The sequence below is a fragment of the Synchiropus splendidus genome, chromosome 2 (assembly GCF_027744825.2).
Source record: "Synchiropus splendidus isolate RoL2022-P1 chromosome 2, RoL_Sspl_1.0, whole genome shotgun sequence".
NCBI classification, from domain to species: domain Eukaryota; kingdom Metazoa; phylum Chordata; class Actinopteri; order Syngnathiformes; family Callionymidae; genus Synchiropus; species Synchiropus splendidus.
This window is the reverse complement of record NC_071335.1, coordinates 36425722-36444441: the sequence shown is the minus strand read 5'-3', so window position 1 is coordinate 36444441 and position 18720 is coordinate 36425722. Positions and strand designations below refer to the sequence as shown.

The 18720-nt window shown below is 42.2% G+C and overlaps 1 long non-coding RNA gene across 2 annotated transcripts; it reads left to right on the top strand.

The window, feature by feature from the left end:
- Positions 1-285: 285 nt before the first annotated feature.
- LOC128753293 (uncharacterized) lies at positions 286-7735 on the top strand. Of its 2 annotated transcripts, XR_008413837.1 has the most exons (4): positions 286-924; positions 1009-1069; positions 4324-4398; positions 4504-7735. It is a non-coding gene; the product is annotated as an uncharacterized LOC128753293 (long non-coding RNA). The 2 variants fall into 2 exon arrangements; XR_008413836.1 differs by having other exon boundaries at positions 4324-7735.
- Positions 7736-18720: the final 10985 nt, after the last annotated feature.

Below are 18720 nucleotides of genomic sequence, written 5' to 3'. Positions count from 1 at the left end.
AGTGTTCCTTAGCACTAAAGAGTCTTCAGAGCCAAGAGAAGGACCACGGGGTGAAATCATGAAAAGTACACGCAGAGTCAGTCATCACAGGTCTCTCTGAGATCTATTCAGGTCATGGATGCACTTGTACGATCAAGTTCAAAGGCATCAGGAAATTGTCAAGCTGAAAGTGTCAAGAGAAGAAACAAAGGGTGGAAAATGACAAAATAAAGGAGGATATGAAAGTAAAACTTCAGAGGCGATTTTACCACCAAAAGATGACGGAGAGGAACTGGTCAAAGAGAACAAAAGGATGCAGTAACTTGTGTTGAGTCTAGAAAGACTTGTAAGAGGAACAGAAATGAAAAAAGGAGGAATTAATCGGCAAAGTCTGAGCCAAAATTGAAGTAGGTGATGATATATTCAGTGCCAGAAGACATGGAAGCTGATAATCTCTGGCTCCTCACGGAGAACTTCATCAAGAACAGGATGGGATGCAAAGAAGAATGTATTATCGACTCTGGACAGCAGATCGACTGGAGGCTCACAGTGGGTACAACACCTTGACTCATCTAGCTGAGATTCCAGCAGGAAGTAAAGACATTTAAGGTTCTCAGGGCAGCACTGCTGGGTACAAAAAAAAAAAGAATCACTTTGAACCACGACTACCCAATACAGGAATATGAAAACTGAAAGTGGCGGTGAGATAGATACCGTATTCCTGGAAACGAAGGTAAAGGGACACATTTTCTTCCCAGCTGGGAGTTCAGTTCCAAGATGGTACAGAGGAAATCTGCCAAACCAGAAGAGGCAAACCAGGCCCACTGGCACATTGTCAAAGGAAGACGAGCAAGAATGAGGAGCAAAGACTGAGGGATACACAATCAGAAACCTTGTGAAGACGACAAATAAAGGACCAAGACGCGCAATGATGCAGTTAAAAAGGTGAATGATTCGCTCATATTCCTAAAGTGATCAGCTATTGTGCTCTTACTGTATCGAACAATCTTCACTCAAGTTTACTTACAGGACTCTGGAAATCAAAGTGGACGCCAGTAAGACACACCTTAAACCAGACACTCTCACTGGGGTAAGAAAACACATTAAAAAGGTGCAGAAATGATAGGAATCCTGAGATAAGAACTCTGGAGACACGGATGTCTCAGCCTCACTGACCTGACCTTGGGAAAGCAGAGTAAATACGGATGGATGAGTGGATGGTTGGATCTGCTGCATGTATTTGAGGAAATGAAATAAGACAAGATGGCTCCCAAGACAGAGGAAAATATCAAAATACCAACAAATCCTGAGGTGCAACTCAAGAATCTCTGTCTACTCCTTCTCTATTGGATTCAGGCTGCTGACTCGGCAGATTCTTCACTGTTCTAATCTTAGAACCCACGTGGACACTTCTGCGTGTGTGTGTGTGATCTCGTGTCCTGTCCGGCTAACCCCTTTTCTCCCATGAGGATTCCTAAACAGATTTGTCCAGGACATCCATTCCTGCTTCTCTCAGCAGCTGGGATGTGTGATGCTCACATGCATCGCATTTGTTCCCACGTAGACCGTTGATAAGCCGCATCGTCTTTGTCATACGTTCTCATAGATTTAGCACAATAACGCCACAATCTGTGCCGCACACAATTGGATGGGAGTGATTCTTTATCTGCAAAAGGGGAAAATTGACAAGGCAAGTGCCAAGAAGAGCGAAGGGAATTAAAACAACCCGCATGATGGATGGCAAAGCGGGACGGAAGTGTGACTCTGGGGAGCCGTAGGTTGAGGGAGAGGTGAGTGAAAAGTAAAAAGGAAAGGAATGGAGCTTGAGGATGGAGGAGGGAGATATAAAACCAGCAATTCAGCAGTTGGTAAGTTGCAACTGCGGGTTTTTGCAGTGAACAAACTTTTCCGTACAATTGTAAACGCAGGTGTGCATCTTGAAACACCACTCATTCATGATCAATTGCATGTAACAGTTCCCTGTTTAGCTGAGTCTCTCTTAACCATTTGGGCGCCACCGTGGCAAAGTTGTGACAGGCAGCAACGCTGCATTCAGCTGCAAGCTTCATATTAGAGGCACATGACTGTCTTCAGTGATAGGGGAATAATACTCTGATGGTTAAGCTAATGAAGTAACCAGTCAAGTTGGTGTCACGAATTTGATCAAGTGCTCGACATCTGAGGTGTCCATGTTTGAGTCACCGTCATAATTGTATCATGTATTGAGATGTAGCTTGAGAGAGAAATGTGACTTTCCTTCTAAATGTCGACGATTTTCAACTCCATTTCCCACTTTAGTTCAACATAAGGACCCTTAGATTTTATTAGCTAATTCTAAGAATCACAAAACAATATATTGCTAAGTACAGAGGTTGATGGAGGAGGAAAAAGAATTGCAAATTGGGTCTGAAAGACTGGTGGGGGATCAGGGGACGTAATAATGAGGCACAGACACAGCACAAGTGAAAAAGCTGTTTCTTCACTGACGGTTGAGTGAACAGAGGGAATTGTATCATATCACATCTTACAGTTGAGGAAAGTTGAAACATGTTTATATATCAAACTAGTGGGGTTGTTTACGCCCAAGACATTCACATGAAAAGGTATAGTACAACTACAGCGTATTATTTTGCTGAAACTGTTGTTAGTCAGGCTAGTCACAGCTGGTTGGTCTGGAGGAAGGTGACGCTTACGCTATGTTCCAGTAACCTGAAAAGTGGGAAGTTGGAGCAGGGAATGATGTCACGCCAAGTTCAGCGTGTTATTGACGTCAGAACGCAAGACTAACAACAGCTACTCTCATGTGTGTCTTGTCTGGAATAAAGTAACTTCTTGATAAATATGTACTTCATTTGCACCCTGAAAATTTGAAAGCTGAATGAAGAGGAAAAATAATTGCATAATGTGTTGGTTTCTTTTGATATTAAATTGGTATTTAATTGATAATAGCTTCATAACTTGAAGATTCAGTGAATAGAGGGAACCAGTCCAAGCATTGGGTGTCATGGATCAGTCGCAGTCGTACGTGAATACTGTAAGTAGCCAAAGACACAGGACACTTTTTTTTTTTTCTTGAGATGAACTTGTTCTATGGACAAAAGGTATAAATATAATTAATAAAAAAAATTAAATACCTGTATAACTACTAAAAGAGTACTATTAAATAATGATTTAAAAACTTTTTTTTTTTAAGTGTAACAGTTTTAACAGAAAATTCAATTCAAAAATGTATTTAAAAATGTATTCAATTTCAATGAAAAAATATGAACAAAATATCTTCTTGCTGGGGTGAATCACTGGCAGCCTCTATTTGTCAGACAAAGCAAAAAAAAAAAACATCTCCTTGAGCTGTCTTGTATACCAGGATAGGCTACAGACTTATCCATATTATCAGAACAATCTGAACGTAACATGTCTCAAACCTAAGTTGGTCATAGAAAAACATGGAATAAATACCACAAAAAAGAAGAACGGTAGCTTCAAGACATCATACAAAGGGGCCAGAGTGGGCGTCAGAAGGGGCCATGACACAAAGCAAGAGTTTGGATCGAGGACAGGAAGGCAAAGTTAAAAAAAGTGAAGGATGGATTGAGCCAGAAAACAGAGTGGGAAAGTGAAGTAAGGAGAGAATGAGGGCATTCATCCGTGCCTCTGGAGAAGGACGCAGTCTGAATCTACGATAACTTATTCAAAACACCAACTTCGCTTTGTCCCACCGCACCATTGTCAGTCCTTTTTTTTTTTCCATAGTTACAGAGAGATTTTGTGGAACACAGCGAGAATACCTGAACAGCAAAACTTGATATTCATATTCAGGAGTTGAGAGAAGAATGTGTACCACAATGTAAAGATCCTGTATCCTTCCAGAAAACACTACCTGGGCCTCATGGTTCATGATGACTATTTATGCATTGTTACTGAAGATGATTTACAGCTCAAATGTACACAAACATAGCTGATACACACAAACATGCCTGAGGACGCATCCAGGAGTTTTGTCAGACTCTCCCTTACTTACTGGTAGTTTCCTTAACCTTGTCATATAATTGGTCTCCAGGGAAACAGTGTTGCTGTTAGCTTTACGTCTTCCCCAATAATGAAGTAAACACAAACACGTGTTGTGCCAAAGGAACATATTCAGGTTCAAATAAACTGCTGAACAAATAAAATCAAAGATGCCCTCGCGCTGTTTGGCGCCTTCAGCTGTTAAAAATAGCAGAAGCTTGATAGTTGGACTTTGTAGGTACATTATCAACAGCACATATGAGAGCTGAAAAAAATCCTACCAAGGTTATCGACTCACTTTTATTACTTTTTAATACATTTAGCTTGTCTGTATTGCAGGTGCCGTTCTTAACTGATCACCATGTATTGAGACTTCAGCCCGTTCTACAGGGGAACACGCTCTCATCTCTTCTGGTTTGTGACCTTGTCGTGTAACAGCATTTGCACACTTCTCCTTTAAAATGGTAGATCACACAAAACCTCCAGAATCCTTCCTGCAAATAACTTTTTTTTCATCAGCTGAGATCCACAGAGGATGCTGGAGGAAAATGATAAAGTAACAGTAAAAGATGCGACATAACAACCCCACACCTGCACATGGGAGGACAGAAGACACTTCATGAGTGGGTAGATGCAAGTGTCAGAGATGGATGGAGTGACAGCAAGAGCAGAGGTAAATTAAACAGGGAACAGGTGAGACTGACATGAAATGAGAGAATATGGGGGAGAAGTGGCTGCTCGGTGAGGACAGTCAAAGTACTCAAAAAGATCTACCTGAACATTAAAGCAGAGTGCAGTTTCTAATTTGCAAACTATCAATGACCCAGTGCTGTTGTGACGTACACATATTGCATCTGTCACCATGAATGCCGCCAGGATACTTAAAGAACGGCATCCATTTATGCATAAGCTGGGGGTCGTCCACTCGGTCAGGGTGGTGTAGGTTTTTGTTCCAGCCAGTCAATAGGCTGACATAGGTTAACCAATCAGGTGTCAGCTGGAACAAGCTGCAGCAGACTGACAGTCAACTATTATTGTCTTCACACCTGCTTGGTTGAAGTGTGACTGATTGGTTGGAACCAAAACCTGGACCTCTGAGGGCCAAGATGAAGACCCCCCGATACTAGCATTGACTGAGCCGGAGGCCAGGACCAGGGCAACTCATCTTTAGTGTGTAAATATACGTGTTTAGAATAAAACAAAACAAACAAACTCCAACCCAGAATCATATGTATCAAAAAAAAAAACAACCCAAAAAAACTAATGTTCAAAGAATATTCAGAAAAACACAGTAAAGAGAAATAAAATGAATAAAAAAAGTCAAATGAAATAAGCACGTCATTCTGCTTTGTTCCGACCAAAGTGCCACTTCTTTTCTGAAAGTCATGGAACAAATAATAATAAAATAGTACATTTTTAAATTGTTATTTCATTTTTTTTCCAGCTTGTATTTTGCAAAGTTATTATGCACGTGTCCATGTGGCTTTGGATTAATTCAGGCCTGGGCTATAACAAAACTTGGCTTCCAACAGACACGTATTAAACAATGAGTTTTCATTTTTGGACATAGCAAGGGTGGCAGGATAAATATTAAAAATGCACTATTTAGGATTTTGAATTAATCTGACCGATGACTTTTGCATCCACACCCCCACAAAAAATATACAATATCTACATGTACAACGAAACAGCGGCTATTAATTGTATGTAACGTGCAAATATTACATCCAAGAATGCAAAATTTTTGGTGATGATTCTATGCAATAGTCAACAAATAAATTATACTATACAGTACAAACATATGTTATAGTTGTCTGTGCATGTTTTTGAATAATATTTTCAAATGTGGACCACAAGGGGAGCTCCAATCTCAATGATATGTATTCAAATCATTACATACTGTATGTGTATCTTAGTGTATTTAGCATTTAGCATTATCACAAATTGCTTATTTTATTTAAGGTGCTGCTAATTTTGTGGTAATTTCATTTGACTTCGAGGATCGTTTTTTGACATGGAATCTGCCATGGCATCTGATCGTGGACCACAAACTCTGCTGATCTTTGTTTTTTTGGAATTGTCCTGTAGGTTTCATGATTCCAGCAGCCTGTATTCCAATTCTTGTTTTCACTCTGTTTTGTTTCTTGGCAAATCTTTGTGCAGCATTTTCCCTTGGACACCTAACACTACCTGACACTGTAACTCTATGTTGTTTATTGTGTGTGTGTGTGTGTGTGTGTGTGTTTTTTTTCAATTTCAAAATTAGTCTTGAGAAATCACTTGCGCTTTAACCGCTCAAACGCATAACATCCACTGCTGTCATGCTGTTATGCAGACGTCTTGTATCGGGAAACAGGGGTCTCAGTGACTACAGTATAGACTTTTTATTTTGCGACACCCAGAAGCATATGGACGTGGATGGGGCAGCGCAGCATGAATCATTGATGGTGATCATTAAAGGGAGAGCAAGAGGGGAAAGGTAGATGAAATAAATGGCTGCACCAGCCCACTCCCTGAGTCACAGTGATGTGAACTGACAGGACACAAGATAAGGAGCAATTACCCAGAGTCATTTGGGCCAAGAGCAAAAGGCGTGCTCGCACACTCACCACTCGCAAACACAGGTACAGATACACCTGCAGGCAGAGAATCACAGTCACATGAAGAGGACACACACATGAGCGATAGATGTTTTCTTTTCTAACCTGCACGCACACACACGTACATGACACTTAGTTTGACTTATTCCTCTCTTTTTCCTGGCTGGAGGGGAAAAGGTTCCGTCTCTCTTTCCATCATACTCTACTAAGCCCCAGGGAGAGAAAGCACTTAAGATAACATAGACACGACACATGTTGAGACACAACAGCGCTCTAGACTTAGTGATGTCAGAGAGAGAGCACGAAAGCTCTGCTGGAATGAGGCTGAAGCACAGACTCTAAATTAACGGTCAGCTGGATTTCAGACACTTTTGTTGTCTCTGGATTCGCACTGAAGTAGTTCTGATTCACAAAATGGCTCATGAGAACGTGGCCTGACATGGCAGTATACAAGTGACATTGAAACCATCATGACAAGGCACACCGCGACAAAAGTACATCGGACTGACTGTGGCATTCTGGGGCGAGGCTGGGTCTGTTTTTTTAAGGTTAAGGTTCACACAACTGAACCTGTGGGCGGGGCAAGCTTGTAATAAATATCTCAATCTTTCCAGATTCATCTTCCCTTCATTTTCAGACAAATGTATAGGCGAGCAAGGAACGATGGAATTGGTGTAAGGCTCAAATTGTAGTGTTGACACGAAACCCCAAAACCTCAGAAGTGGGAGGATGCACACCACTGCGGCACAGTATTGCATTGCCTCTTCATCCAACCCATCCTCACGCCCATGATGTCGTATATTGACATTGCGAAAGTTGCCTTTAGCGTCCTATACTGACAAAAAAGCCTTCAGTGTTGGATGTTGACACATTGGCAGCGCAACACATGAAAAAAAGTCGGCGGTTAGGGTTAGCCATGGGATGGGGTTCCAGAGGCAGTCCTTCTAAAATGCTCACCCTGGGGGGGCGAGGAGCGATGCCGGCGGGTACGAGAATAAAGTGTATTTGCACATCCACTCATGATTTTTGTTTTTTCAGGCAAATTGATGCACTTTAAGTCTTTTCTGTTACTGACAAAAGCAGCGTTAATAAAGCTATTCTTTATTGTATGTTGATCTATAACACATTCTTTTTCTTTTCTTTAATATTAACAAGGATACAATGTTGTGCAGAGGTGTACGGATGATAATTTTATAGAGAAATGACACTATTTACAGAGGCGGGTCAGAGTTTGGGGGCGTAAAAACAGCGCCGACTGGAGGCCAATGGTTTCAAGAAATCTTCTTTAACATGCAGCATTGAACTGGTTCCAGTATTCACTTCTCCGACGTGGCCCCTGAGGTAGACCAACAATGTTATTCTCCTTTTGAGTCAAAACTTCAACAAGTCAATACGCTGGCTAGGAAAAGTTAGCAATGCTCAGCAAGCACTGACTCATGTGGCTAAACGCTCTCCTTTACACTTGTTAAGCTGAGTTGAGCAACTGAGCGGAGAGAGGAATTTACACCATTTTAAATGCGTTAGATTCCCAATTGCATTATGGTGAACTTTTCCCTCAGTGCCACTCAAATATCAACCAAACTTTCATGCAATATACGTGGTAATAGCAGTCACCACTGATGTCCTTCACCTTGAGAAGAGAAGAGTTTACTGAGGGTGACTCATTACAGACAAATGACAGGGAAAACTGTCGTACTTAAAAGTGCATTCCTATTTTTAGAAGTAATCATGTCTGGAAATGGATGTTGGTAGTTCATGGTTGCATTCAATTTAAAAGTAAAAGTAAAAGGACCGAGGAAAAAAAAATGTCCAGAGCTACTTTCTCATGCATGAAGTATGAAACCAACATGAAATGATTCAGTAGTAAAGGCAATTATTTAATTTTCAAAGTAAACTGTGCAGTAAATTGTGGCCAGGAGTGCTTTAAAACAGCCGCAAGATTTGGTGTTTGCAGCTCGGCTCAATGATCAGAGGCATTTAAATTCATATTACTCTCGTTGCAATGCCCATATATTGATTTTGTCTGTACGTGTGGGTATATTTTTACCTGTCAGTTCAAAAAGAAATGTGTTTATTTTCCCATCACTCCAGTTTCCTCCTCTTAGTTGGAGAATTGATTAAAAAAGTGGCCTTTGATTCAGTTTTATATTAAGATGACCGATTGCCGAGAGACATTCTGAGAGGTTCACCAAGAGTGAATAAATGCCCAGTTTCAGATTTAAAAAAATCAAACAAAAAAAGAAACAAACATGCTCTGGAGTAGCGACTGTGGTAGTCATCTGAACAAATACAGCTGTGACCTCCAACTGACCATTCAAGTCATGTCAAGTCTTTTTTTATAGCGGCAATTCGTGAAAGAGGTTGTGTCAAGGTGTTTTCGCTGAGAGGTCACAACCTCATTTTTACTACTAGAACGCAGGTATACCAGAGGAAGAGCTGTGCTTGCTGGCAGGGAAACAAATGTATTCATTCATTCATTGTTCCGTGATCATCTCAGGGAGGTCAGGGTCACAGAGAGACAGAATCAATTTCGGGTGACGTTCAAGCGGCCCATGGAGGAACTGAAAAGCAGACAAACAAAAAATGAAACAATGTTGATAATATATACGTGAGCTGCAGTGTCCATTTATACATTTTTGGATGAGATGAATTTATGGCCTTCCTTGGTATCCGGTAGCCTTGAAAATACAGATTAAAAAATAAACTACGTGTTTCAGTTTGTTCATCTAAGCTGAATTGTTAAATGAAGACATTTGAGTTTTAAATCTGTAATTTACTTCCAATCCTCTTAAAAAAATGTAATCTTCAACAGATTAAAATGCTGACAAATAAGGAGAAGGTATTTTGTTTAAATGTAAAAGGCTTTGCCACGGATTCGAAGGCATTAGAACGTATAAAACACAGAACAGCAGTTGAGGATTTGACATGCATTTATTCTCACAGCAAAGCAGCACAGTTTTGGCAGCACATCTTGAAAACAGAAATGAAACAAAAAAATGACATTACTATTTGGGTCAACAAGTTGTCATTTTCATATGTTAAAGAAGCATAGGAGAAGATTTTCTTTGCATTTATTCTCCCTAAAACCAGCACAACACACCTGTGCTCAACAATCCAGGGGGCCAAAGCTGTGACAAAGACTTAAATTGGCATTCTTGCTTTTCGTTTCGGCTGCTTTTATGAGTGTATTGTTGCAGCATGTTGCCTCTCCAACATAGATAAATATCATTTTAATTCTTTGTGACCCTCTCATATGCTTTTCAGTAACCCTGATCTACACAATGCCAGCATTATCACCTCCCATCCTCACTCCCATGGCGTCAGTCATATAGTGACGTTGGTAAAGTCTACTTTTGAAGGCAGCATTCAGCGTTGTATGTTGACTCACTAGGTTTTCAGTTGAAGCACATGCTCCGTCTTCTGCAGCATGTCCGGATGCCTTGGCAGCGCGCCACATAAAAACAAAAAGATGGGGTCAGGTAAGCCACGGGATGGTGAAAACATTTTGGTCTGGATGCCCCGACTCTGCATATTTTACTGAAAATGCTTGAAACTGCAAAGCGGGCAGGACATGACCTTGCATTACATGCTATTCATGCCATTGAGAACAGAACCTTTTCTCTCACCGCTCAACAACAATGATAATAACCTTTTATTAAATAAAAAAGGCATGAATAACAGCCATCAAACAAAGAAAAAGTCAAGCATTCAAAGGAATCGTAAGAGGAATTGTCTGGTTAAGGTAAACAATCGTGCAAGGACTACACTGCTTTACAAAACCGGAGTCTGAAGTTCTTGAAATCTCTGGCTCATTATTCCTCCATTCCATCTTATGTTTTATTCTGACAGAATCATGCTTGCAGATGGGCCCAAAATAAAAATGTCAAAATTATAACCTCTTCCCACTCATCTGCATTTGTCTCCTTTCTTCTCCTTCATATTTCATTTCCTTTCAAATACTCTGTGCTGTAACCAGGGGCACTGGTTTACTGGTTGTCAACATGTAACGGGACCATGTGTCTGTCCAGTGGATGCACTGCTGAAGTGATGATGCCAGATGATGTCGCCCTCAGGACACATGAACACATTAAATAAGGCTTGAGCACAGTAAACACATCAGTATTATCAGACTTACAGCCTCGATGTCCGACCTTTACGTCGCTCGTGGGCTTACATGGATGATGGCGGGGCCAGAGAATAGTGGATCAGGCAGGAATGCTGATATGCCATTTGTGTTAACGGATGCTGCCACGCACGTGGCGCATGATGCAACATTTATCAGGATAATTACACTGTAAGGATCATAGTGTGTGTTTCACTGTTGCCCTGTGGTCATTCATTGTTTATGTTGTCGGATGCACTCAGCAGCAGATATCGATGGAGGGGATGGTGAGCCAAGTTTGCACATTGAAATGATTGTGATCCGGTCACATGGCCAGTTACAGTAAAGAGTGGGCAGAAGCACCACCGTTGAGCTCGCTGTTTCAACTCCAGATCCACAAGCAAAATCTGAGGGTTGGAGGTTTGTTTCTAAGCACTGTAGGTTTGTGGTGTGTAAATCATCACACCATCAAAATGACCATCTTTTCTCGCACTTCTCATTCAGGTTTTCCATTCAGGCCGCATAAAATGGAGTGGTGGGCCGTCAGGGCCAGCATGGCCTTCTCTGCTGGCCTAACATAACCAGATATCATGAGCATATTTATGACAAAAGTGAATTTCATTTTTTATGTATTTTACCTAAATATATGATATATAGTACAGTGGTGCCTCGGTTTTCAAACATCTCGGAATTCAAACAAATCGGAATTCGAACAAAAATTTCTAGATTTTTTTTGCTTCGGATTTCAAATGAAAATCCAGAACTCGACGCCCCAGAAATACGCCGGAAAAAACATTACGTGCGAGGACCGATCATCTGACCCACGACGCACTTTGTTGTTGTGTATAACGCAGCCTCTGTATGCAGACGAGTCTCAGACAGAGCGTTACTTGGTTTATGACTTTGTCACAGGGAAACTGCACAGAAGTGCACATTCAGGGCTGGACACGCACCGGGCACCTCTTCACTTCTGGAGAGACGTCACTCACTCGGCAACCCCTCCCACATGCAGCGGCCACACACATAGAGGAACAGCGCACCTGCAGCAGACACTCTACATTCACTCCTACAAAAGACTATTTTAAGGCTTGGAACGCATTCTTTCTTTTTCCATTCATTGTAATGGGAAAAATCGAGTCAGATTTCGAACAATTTGCTTCTCGAACGGCCATCTGGAACGGATTGTGGTCGAGAACCGAGGGACCACTGTATGTATATAAATATGTTATATATAGTATATATAATAATCATACTCACATCATAGTATATCCCAGTGTTTGAAATTGGCGAGCCAGAAAGATGTCCCCATAATTCTTAAAATATGATGCATACCATGAGCCTGAACCACTACAATTGGCTCAAACAAACTAGCCAACTTGGCTTTCAGGGACTGATGAAAACCCTGTGCCTGTGTCAGTGACCCAGATTTTGTGGCTTCAGCCAAAGAACCACTTTGAGAGCTGACTCTTTGAGAGCTCCACCAACAGCAATGCATTAAAGACAGCCAGCAGAGCTCTTATTAGTCTCACGCCCCTGTGTCCGCCGTGCTTTCTATTAAGGCCAGTTTTCATGTTGAGACGCAGATTTCTACTCTTCCATCACATGGCGACTACAGCACATTAGGAATTGTCTGTCACATGGCAATCCCACTTTTACCTCTGCACCTGTAGCTGTAGGAAGCAGATGATTTGCCCTTTACTTCTCAGCACGTCCTTCGGCAGCGATATTGGCTTCTTTCCCTTGGAAACCCAACGATATGTCTTCTCTTAATTAAAAAGCGGCATCTAAATTACAGGCAATAATGTAAAATATCTCCTTAATTCAAATACAATATTGTTCTTGAAGCTATTTTGTTCAATTAGACCGACTGTCTAAGCAACAAGACAATGTTGCGTGTGAGCGCGTGTGCGCTAAATCTGGCGGCTCTGCAGTGAGAGCGACTGTCAGAGCCGACTATTGCAGGCATGTGCTGATAGAGAGGTTTTAAAGCAGCAGACGACTGCCTAAGGCCTAGAACAACTCTGGAACGAGTGGGTAGGGGGAAAGGGGCGAAGGAGACGGCGCAATAGAGATAAAGAAAACAAGAATGCTGCAGAAAATAAACAAGGTTATAGAAATAGTCAGGGAGGGGACGAGCATGGGATTGAAGGCGTAGGGAACCAAGGTTAGGGCAGTGAAGCAGACCGGAGTGGAGGCAGGATGAGTGAGTGACAAAGAAGCCAGGGAAAAAAGAGGCAGAAGGAGGAGGTTGTAGCTGGTTGAAAGTCACAACCTTGCATTATTATTCCTTCATTAGAGAAGACCTTGACTAAGAATTATCTCCTGTGTCCTGATCCCCCGATTGCTCCTTTCTCAACTCCCTTCCATCCATCCATCCACTCATTCCCCCACATCCCACTCTGCTTAGTAGCCCTTTTTCCCCCCCTCAATATAACTGTTCTCTCATTATAAAATGCCACAGTCAGCAACTCAAAGACGTGGGAGTGGGGTGAGGGAGCAAGTGAAACAGGGAGCAGGAGAAGGTGACAGCCCTGCATCCTGTGATTTCGGTCGGCGGCGTTTCACTTGTGAGGCTGCCTTGCATTCACCTCAGGCTTGTCAGTGATTGTCCTGCCCAGAGCCTGAGTGAAATGGCTTCATCCCTTTCAAAATGGGTTTTGTTTTTCAACAGTTTGGAAATCAAATGCTAAATCAATAAAAAGCACCGGGAGACACCTAAACACCTCAGCGAAAGCTGCAAACACAGGAGAACTGTCTAAAATTGACCGGCAAAGCCGTAAAACACTGACCATGGGCTCGGTGTGAAGGCTTCTTGCTGTTCACTCTGAAATATTTCTGCCAAGTCGAAGAGAAGCTGCATGGGTCGTAAAATGTGGGTGAAGCTCTCATCGTGATAATTTAAATGTTGGCATTATGAAGTTGAGAAGCTGTCAAAACTCTGACTAAAACTTGCTGCTCGGATGGAAATTTGGCTGATTTATTCAAGTTTTAATTCTGCGCTTTGGATAACTTGACAATAACAAAAACAGAAACATTCTGTGGCTTAGAAGAGGAGAGTTGGAAAACAACCTGGACCTTTCAGGATACTCGATCGAAGAATGAACTCTGTCGATCCCAGGGGAAAGAGAAGACAAACGCCACATGCAGACGACCTTGGTTTGCCCTTAACCCAGGAAAAAGACACGGTCAGGTCACAGACATGTCAACAATACTGTACCAGATGTATCTGTGCAGAGACAAGACAGAAGGGGTCGTGACCATGCTCAGGCAGGGAGGCAAAGGTACGCTGAAACACTAGGCAGATAATCAGGTGGTGTTTGAGGTGGGGATGAAATTATCGAAAGCTCGACTGGGAGTGGGAGCTCGAGGTTATGGTGGTTCTGGAGTGGAAACCAACTGGAGGTGGAGCACTGTATGGCACTTGGACAGTTGGTTTTTTTTGGGACGTGGACCTGAATAAATTGGAACCTTTTTCCTGAGTGGTGTCTTAAACCACAGACGAGATGGCCGACCTAGTCCTCTAGACCGGACCCTCCACCCGTGTAAAGGAACCGATCCAAACGCGATCAGTATGGCATCATCGACTCATTTGCATATCACCGACTGTGCACAGCGAGTGAATTTGATAAATACAGCACGGCAAAATGGTAAGAAAATAGCTGTTTATTGTACGTAATTTTTATTAGGTTTATTTTATGAGATAAATGACGTGATTTTTCCACTTTTCAATCGAAGAATTGAAATGTTGAATACTTTGCTTTGCCAAAGAAAGTCACTCATATTATATTCTATCTTGCCTTGCCTGCATAACTTACAAGAAAAATACAAACACAATTTGTACGTTATTTTGCCCGTATAAGAAGAAGGGAAATTCACCTGTAGGACTTTTTGATGTGAATGTAGACCTAAATAACTGTGGGCGGTTCAATTCCCTTGAAGAACAAGAACAGAAAATAGAGAGACAACATATGACTGGTGATGTTTTTATTTTGCTTGTAACAAAGAAATAAAGATCCTGCAACAAGAAAATGTTTCAAGGTTCCAAGCCGAAAAAATGATGGCCAATCTTCTGAGCCCGACTGCTGCACCACGATGATGGACCTTTTTCCACAGAAATGTTGAATAAAGCCATTTCAAACGAGTGACCTCCAACTCACTGTTGCCACTATAAGTATCCTTTGATGCTGTCAGCTGACTCACACCACAGCTTTTTTTCGTCATACCTTCATTGGCTGAAACAAAAACCTGCACGCTCTCTTCTCTTTTGTGGATCAGTTTAGAACCCCTGGAATAAACCAACATGGACAACTGAAAGCCAGTAGCACTTTAGTTGGCAGGGCTTGGTTTGTATTTTCCTTGGTTTGTAAACAACATAACTGGATAATCAGGAAACTCTCAGCATTGGTTTGAAGTTTACTGCCAGGATTATGACCGCTGCTGGTATCTTCTCAGTCCCTGCTCTTTCACTCAAAGGGAGTTTGCGGTCCAAGAGCCATGAGCCAAGTCAATTCTGGCACTATACAAGTTGTTCTATTGACTTGATTGTTTGCTGTGTGTTCATAATTGTGATGTGGAACGGGCTCCTTGGTGTTGGTGTGCACTGTCTCCCTGCTTTCCTCGCTCTTGCTTTGTGTTTCTGGTCTTGATGGTTGAGCTTATTTTAAACCACAGAAATTCGTGGGATCAATAAGTTCAGCATTGATTTCAAGTTCCCCTGGAGCACAGTGAAGTTCTCTTATCCCCAACTGGTGGAAAGCTGGAAAATGTTCCAGCGTGAGAGTCATCGCTCGCAGCATGTGGAAAGACAGGAAAACAAAATGTCAAAAGCGAGGTGAAATGAGAATGTCAGAGGTGAAGAGTCTTTCCATAAGGGAGAGTCAGAAAGGAATTGATGTCAAGAACTGATTTGTGTAGGCTCTATTTCGCTCTCGCTTTCCCTGAACTGTGCACGCTACAAAAAGATGACCCATGCTGGCTGCTATCAAACCAAACTGTTTTTGCCTCAGATAAAGGCAAGTAAATAAAGTTTTATGCTCATTAGTGCGAACATTCTGCTGCTCTGCCTTGCTTAACCTCACAAGGGAATTCATCTCTCATCAGACAGCAGAAGCTGCTCCAAAGGTGTGGTTCGTGTCAGTCACTAAGCCTCACAATTTTTCACAAGTTCTGACGGCAAACAGTCAAGATAACCAGGAGAAAATACACTGCCAGATCAACCCTCCAGGGGAGTCTTTCACAACCGGACCAGGATCCAAGACTGAGCCTTGATTTCATTCTGTCGAAAGCCAATAGCAAGCAAAAACATATTCAGTTTGGATGAATCATCACATTTGGAACGTCTCTGGAGGGAAGAGCGGCACTGGGGTCTACACTTCCCCGGCATAAAAATATTTTCAAATTGGTTGTGTTGGCGTTTGCCGAAGCAATTTACAGTACCTTTTCCAGAACAATGAGTATCTGAATTACAAAGAATATAAACACATTCCCCTGGAGGGGATCATATAGGATGACGCGAGGAACTGTGGCGAGAGACAAATCCAACGGCACAAACATGAGCTTACGGGTCCTTCCTTCCTATTCTGACCCATCTCGAACTTGGTAATAACTTATTACTTGTTTCAGGCGTGTAATGACCTTTGCTATCCTTCCTACTTGGAATAGTTGCTGTGAGGTTGTTTCTTTGCCATATTACTTTCTTTTCCATCACAATCCACTCCTTTGTTTTTCCCAAGACTGGATGCGACAATTCACTCCCCCCAGCAACACCCTGCTTTGTTCCTGTCGTTTATCCACTGTTTGTCGACATCTCTTGTTGTATGACAGATGAGGAAGGCACATGTCAGTTCACTCAATCACAGGAGAAATGTATGCATTTACACAGACCAGGGTCCCAGAGAATGGTTGCCTGACTACTCTGCCCAACGCCTTTTTGTGGCCAATGACGTCAATATATTACAGGCATTTTATTGCTATTAAAGAGCTCAATACGCAGTTTTTAACTGTGTGTATCGCCACCACTTTCCGCCTTGTGTGTGTGTGTGTGTGTGTGTTCAAGGCACTGAAGCTGTTAGTGGCTGTGGAGGCAAGAACCTCCAGCACATGCACTCAGTGGATGGGATGGTTCTCCGATCGAAATGGAGCCTGCACAATGTTCTAAGCAAAAAGGTGAAGAGAAAAAATAAACATTAACGTTCTAACTGTGTGTGAAGTTTACTGCAGTGGAAAGTGTTTGTCGGTAGTACCCATCCTTGATTCTACTGCAGTGTTCCACAGGGGTTCAATGACATTTAAAAAGACACCTATTTCAGCGGAAAGTGTCCCCTGTGTTGATCCTGGAACCTGTTTTTAAAAAATGATGTCACTTATCCTCAAGCATTTTAAAGTGGGAATACGTGAATCCCCAGCTGTTCCTATATGTGGTGTATACCTGTGTAACATGTGGGCCACACCACTGATGACTGGTGTCAAGCATTAAATGTGACCGTCTTTCATCGGACGGCGCCTGTGCTGCTTTCTCTGTCGTCATGGTGATGGTTCAAGAGTAGACCATGTTTCAAAGGCAACAATTTGCACTATTATGTTGAGGCACTTTTCCTTTAATTGCGTGACTTCCTGCATGAACCCAAAATAGAATTAACTTTGAACACCGCAAAAAAAAACTATTTTCAATAGTGTGCTGTTTTCATAAAGTCAAGCGGGATGAGGTCTTGGAGAAACTCTGCGCTTCCTAAGCTTTTCTCGTTGTGTTATCGACGGTGTTTGTCTGTCTGTGTTCCAGATAACTTGAAAACCTATGGATGCAATGGATGAAAGTGACCTCAAATGTGTTAAATGAGACATAGAACAAATGTCACCCCAGTGGTGTGGGTTTGATTCGCGGCCAGGGAATTAGATTTTAGTCCTTTAAAGGATTCTTTCTCAGCAGAGGTTTGCGCTCTCTGAGTGATTGTCCACTCTGGAACTCTGTGGTTCATTAATCTTACTTTTATTTTCCTTTAATATTTAACTCAAGTGCTCCGTTCTTGTCCAACTTGTTTATTTCCTCTCAGCTTTGTCTGTTTTTATTAGCAAGTCTTCATTGAGTTTTTATAGTTTGCTGAATCAATGAACAAGAGTTTATGATCACTGCGTTGTATAATCCCAAACTATACTTTATTGCACTTATGATTTTCTTTGGATCTTTTTTGGAAATGCGGCGGCAACAAACAGCCAGCCTGGAGGACGGCGCGCAGGGAAACATGCAGCATGAGGAGAAGAAAAGATGAATGTGGTGTCTGAAATCAACCAGTGCATGCAGTATGGCACATGTCCCCGGGGAGCTTTCAGAGCCTTACATACGCATGTAATCATGCAGCACACATGCGTGCGCAGATGCACACAACGCCGCACAAAACAGAAAGCTGCATCTTATGAACCTTAATTGGTTAAGTGCCTCGACCTTGTTTGGCGCGTGTTTGCATGCGTGAGCGTGCATCCGTGTTTTAAGGCGGACTATCGTATGCACATCATGGAATGTTCGCCTTTCGCTGCATAAGCATACTTTGATTCCGTCCGCATTAAAATTATATGAGATGATGGACGGACTCTTAATAGGTGCAGCCTGGAGGCTTGGAAAAAAAAAAAAAAGAAATGCTCGCCAGTCCGTGTGAAGGGGACAGAGTAAGGGCAATTAAAGGAGAGGGGTCAAAGTGAAAGTGGGCTCATGCTGTCACGCTGGCAAAGCCTTCATAAAGCGGGGGCAGGGAATATATCCACACCCTTTGCTTTTTTCTAATCGACTCACAAGTTGTTTTCTGCTGTCTCCCACTTACAGTAGGGGGAGTGTTTTTGAAGTGAAACCAGAGCAGTGAAGTAGCACACACGTCCGATGGTTCATCGTGTGAGGTGCGAACTCACTGGTGCGGCATTTGAAATCACTGTTTACTGTTTCTGACATTGGAAATGTACAGTGTCCATCTGAAGCTGTTGGACATGGATGAAGCCTTCAACGGGTCTGTTTCTTATCAAAAATGCAGTGATCAAACTTTGCGATCG